Raw genomic sequence first — 4860 nt, 5'->3', positions numbered from 1 at the left:
TCACCCTGCCGGGGGCGGGGGCGGCGCGGGGCCCGGCTCGCGGCAGCTCCTCCCCCCTCTCCCGCACCTCCCCTCCTCCCCCCTCCCGCACCCCTGCCCGCTCCGCCTCCCTCCCGCGGGCGCCGCCCCCCCGGCTGGCTCCTCCCTTCCGCGGCCGCGCCCCTCGCGGTCCGGGACGCGGGGCTGCACCGGACGCTCGTGCGGCCCGGCCGTCCTGCGGAGGCTGCGCGGGGCCTCGTGCCCCCGACTCCGCGCTGGCCGGGGCCGGCGCCCGCACCCGAGCTGCTCCAGAACCTTCTCCGCGGGGCTGGGCCCCCGGCGCGGCTCCTCTCCGCTCCTCCCGAGCCTCCCACGAGCCTCCTCCCTCTCCGGGGGATTCCTGCTCCCGCCAGCGCAGCCCAGTGGTCCCTGCTCATTGTCCTTTATCCCGGGCCCCGGTGAAGCCAGTGTCTCCCGCCGGGAAAGACGCCACCCCAGGCCTCTTCGGCTGCAGCTCAGCGTCCAGAATCAGCTTGTTCCCGTTATCCCGCCTGCAACAGATGCGGGGCTCCGGACTCTGGCTGAACGCAGACAGGGATGCAACTTCCCGGCTTCACAGCCCTGTCCCCGGCGTCCTGGCTAGGGCCTGGCAGTGGGTCTTGAGCCCCTCCCAAGGCCAGGCTTTCTGGAATAGTCCCAGTTGCGTACATTCAGCCTCCTCGCCTAAACCCGTGATGTTTAAGGAAACTGGTCCAGGAGAGGGTGTAGGCCACATAAAAATGCTGCTAAGGCACCTGAGAAGTGACAGCAGCTGAGAATAGCAGCATGAGCTCAGACACAGACATGGCTGCGAGCCCGGGGCCACCCGCCCTGGGACTGGGAATGGGGGTGGGTGGGGCTTTCTTGTCGGCTTTCGGGAAACGAAGTCCAGCCAGCTCCCACTGCTCAATAGCACCAAGGAATGGACTCTGTTCTATTGCCACATCAAAGGACCTAGTACTGACTGGGCTCCTGTCCCAGGCACAGGTGCCTGGACTGAATGGGGGGACTCTACCCTTCGTTGTGCTATGTGAAGTCAGTTCCCCAAAGCTGAGATGACTGCGCCCCAGGAGTGCCAAGAAAACTTTCCTCCAAGTGATCACTACTCCTGGTCCACCCCAAACCCAGACACAGTCCGCACTAGTGCTGCCCAGTCCGTCCCCCACTCCAAATCTCCCAGCTCCTGTGTTCCCAGGCATGAGTCTACAAAACTGTTGTTTCTTAGAAAAAATAAAAAAGGAAGTGTGGGGCACTGGGGTGGCTCAGTCTCAAGTGTCTGCCTTCAGCTCAGGTTGTGGGATCAAGCCCTGGGAGGGGCGGGCTCCCCGCTCCGTGGACAGCCTGCTTCTCCCTCTGCTTCCGACTCGTGCTCTCGCTCGCTGTCTCTCGCTCTCTCTCAAATAAATAAATAAGATCTTTTTTAAAAAATGGAAGACTATCTTTACTAAGAAGCATGATTTCTCACGCAAACATTAAATGAACATGTATGCGGTGACCAAACAATGTCCCTGCAAAAGATACGTCCCCTTTCTAACTTCTGCAGCTTCTGACACGACTTTATGTGGAAACAGGGTTGTTACACATCCAATGAGTTAAAGTTCTCTGGATGAGATCATCCCGGAGGAAGACGGGCCCTAACCCCAGTGGCTGGTGTTCTCATATGAGAAGAGAGAGACCTGAGGCACAGAAGAAAAGCCTGTGTGGAGGCAGAGGTATAGACGGAGTGGCGTGGCCACAAGCCCGGGGATGGCGGGAATGGCGGCACCACCAAAGCGTGGAGGGCCTTGGAACAGGGTCTTCCTCAGAGCCTTCAGGAGCCAGCCCTGCCAAAGCCTTGACTTCAGATCTGCGGCCTCCAGCACCCTCATAGGATGAAGTTCTGTCACGGTAAGCCACGAAGTTTGTGGGAATTAGTTCCAGCATTCCTAAAAAAACGAGTACAATGTGTCAAGGGTTTATTTAATTCATTAACTAATGAGACCCCAAGGAAGTGATTACGAGTTCAAAAGGGAAGTTCAAAACCTACATATCTACGTGGAGTAAAGGAATGTTGAAATGAATTTTTTTCTTTGTTTTTAAAATTTAGTTTTATAATCTGTACAATAAGGTGTTTATGACATTTACATTTCTTTACAATTTTTTTTATTTATTTACTTGGGAGAGAGAGAGAGAGAGCGAGCAAGCATGAACGGGGGAGGGGCAGAGGGAGAGGGAGGAGTAGGCTCCCCGCTGAGCCGATCCCGGGCTGGATCCCAGGACCTGGATGCCAGGACCCCAGGATCATGACCTGAGCTGAAGGCAGACGCTTATTTGACCAGCCACACAGGTGCCCCGACATTTACATTTTTTTGAAATGAAATTAAATATAGATGGAGATTGGCTTTTTCCACAAGAAAAATCAATTGAATCTCTGCTGAGGAAACTTTATTTGCAAATCTGTAAAAAGGAATATCTGCATGGCTCTTAGTCATCCGCAACTTACGGAGCTGTGGGATCGTTCCAAGGGCATGAAAGGTAGGATGTGAGAGAATCAGATAATCCAGAACCGCGTCCTCTACGCTTGTGTGCTTTTCCATTCGAAATACCACTAATGGGAGGAGTCCAAGACGGCAGAGGAGCAGGAGGCTGGAAAAAGAGACGTCTGGCTGGGGCTTCAGCTCGAGAGCTCGCCAACCTTCTGACACCTGCGAATGCAACCTGCGGCGCAAGGGAAGAGCGGCCGCGACAGAGCCCAGGGAGAAGGGAGCGGTTGACTGCTGCTCCCTGAGGGCTCACTGCGGAGTGGGGCCCCCAGCTTTCTGCTCCAGGGCGGGGATTGGGAGGTCGCCGTGTTCAGTCTTATCCTCTAAAGCTGCCCAGAAAGGCTTCAGGGAACAAAAGCCACAGAGAGTAACCCAGAGCGGATTAGGGATTCCATAGCCTGGCGCCCTGGCAAGGGTGTTGCAGTTCAGCCCGGGGCAAAGACACCTGAGCATCACTGCAGCCGGCCCCTCCCCCAGAAGCTCAGCAAGAACATGCACCCACAACCAAGTTAACCAATCAACGAGCCTGCGGAACTCCAGCGCTAGGGGAATACAGCACATAGACTTCATGGCTTTTTCCCCATGATGTTTTACTCTTTCAACTTTAATTTTTAAAAATTTCTTTATTTTTTCTTAAATTTTTCTTCTTTTTTCAACCAACTTCCTATTTTATCAACTCCTTTTTAAAAATATTTTTAAAGTTTCACCTTTACAGTCACATTCTATTCCTTTATTGTATTTAATCTTATTTTTGAATATATATAAGTTCTTCTTTCTTTAAAATTTTGAGATACAGTTTCTCTTAACAGACCAAAATACACCCAAAATCTAGTGTATGGATCTGTTCTATTCACCTGCCTAATCATACTCTCTCTTTTTTTCTTCCTCTTCTTTCTTTTCTGTTTTTGTTTTGTTTTGTTAGTCCTTTTAAATTTCCATCTTTACAGTTATAGTCTATCCTTTCAGTGTATTTAGTTTTATTTTGGTATATATAAGTCTTTCTTCCTTTACAATTTTGAGATGAAGTTTCCTCTAACAGAGTGACCAGAACACATGCAGGAGATAGTGTACTGCTCTGTTCTGTGCATCTGCCTGATTATATCCCTTCCTTTTTTTTTTTTTCTTTTTTAAAGATTTTATATACTTATTTGACAGACAGAAATCACAAGTCGGCAGAGAGGCAGGCACAGAGAGAGGGGGAGGCAGGCTCCCTGCCAAGCACAGAGCCTGATGCAGGGCTCGATCCCAGGACCCTGAGATCATGACCTGAGCGGAAGGCAGAGGCTATAACCCACTGAGCCACCCAGGCACCCCTCCCTTCCTTTTTTATTGTTATTGTTTTTTTTCTTTTTCTTTTGTTTTTTTCTTGTCCTTTAATTTCTATTTTTACAATTACATTCTATCCTTTCATTGTATTTAATTTTATTTTTGTATGTATATGTTTTTCTTTCTTTATAATTTTGGGATCTAGTTTTCTAAAAAACAGACCAAAATACACAGAGTCCAGTGTATTGCTCTATTCTGCTTATCTGTCTGATTATATTCTCTCTCTCTCCCTGCTTTTTTTTCCTTCCCAGTTTCAGGTCTCCTGATTTGTTTAGTGTATATTTCTCTGGGGTCTTTTTGCCATTTTAGTATTTTGTTCTCTCATTCATTTATTCTTCTCTGGACAGAAAGATAAGATGGAAAAACTCACCTCAAGAAAGAGAACAAGAGGGGTGCCTGGGTGGCTCAGTCGTTAAGCATCTGCCTTCAACTCAGGTCATGATCCCAGGGTCCTGGAATTAAGCCCTGCATCAGGCTCCCTGAAAGCAGCTGGAAGAGGTATGTAACTTATGAGGGTAGAAAAATTAGATTAGCAGCAGACCTATCCCCAGAGACCTGGCAGGCCAGAAAGGACTGGCATGATGTATTTAGGTGCTAAATGAGAAAAATATGCAGCCAAGAATACTTTATCCAGCTAGGATGTCATTCAAAATAGGAGTGAATAAAAGCTTCCAGGACAAAAAGAAACTAAAAAAAAAAAAAATTGTGATCACCAGACCACCCTACAAGAAATATTAAAAGGGGTTCTCTAAGCAAAGAGAGAGCCCAAAAGTAATATAGACCAGAAAGGGACAGAGACCATATACAGTAACAGTCACCTTGCAGGCAATACAATGGCACTAAATTCATACCCTGAATGTAAATGGGATAACTGCCCCAGTCAAAAGACACAGAGTTCCAGATTGGATAAAAAAGCAAGAACCATCAAACTGCTGTCTGCAAGAGACTCTATTTAGACTCAAAGACACCTTCAAATTTAAACTGAAGGGGATGG

Source organism: Mustela erminea, chromosome 16, assembly GCF_009829155.1.
Source record: "Mustela erminea isolate mMusErm1 chromosome 16, mMusErm1.Pri, whole genome shotgun sequence".
Lineage (NCBI taxonomy): Eukaryota > Metazoa > Chordata > Mammalia > Carnivora > Mustelidae > Mustela > Mustela erminea.
The sequence above is the reverse complement of the archived record's forward strand: the minus strand, read 5'-3'. Positions refer to the sequence as shown.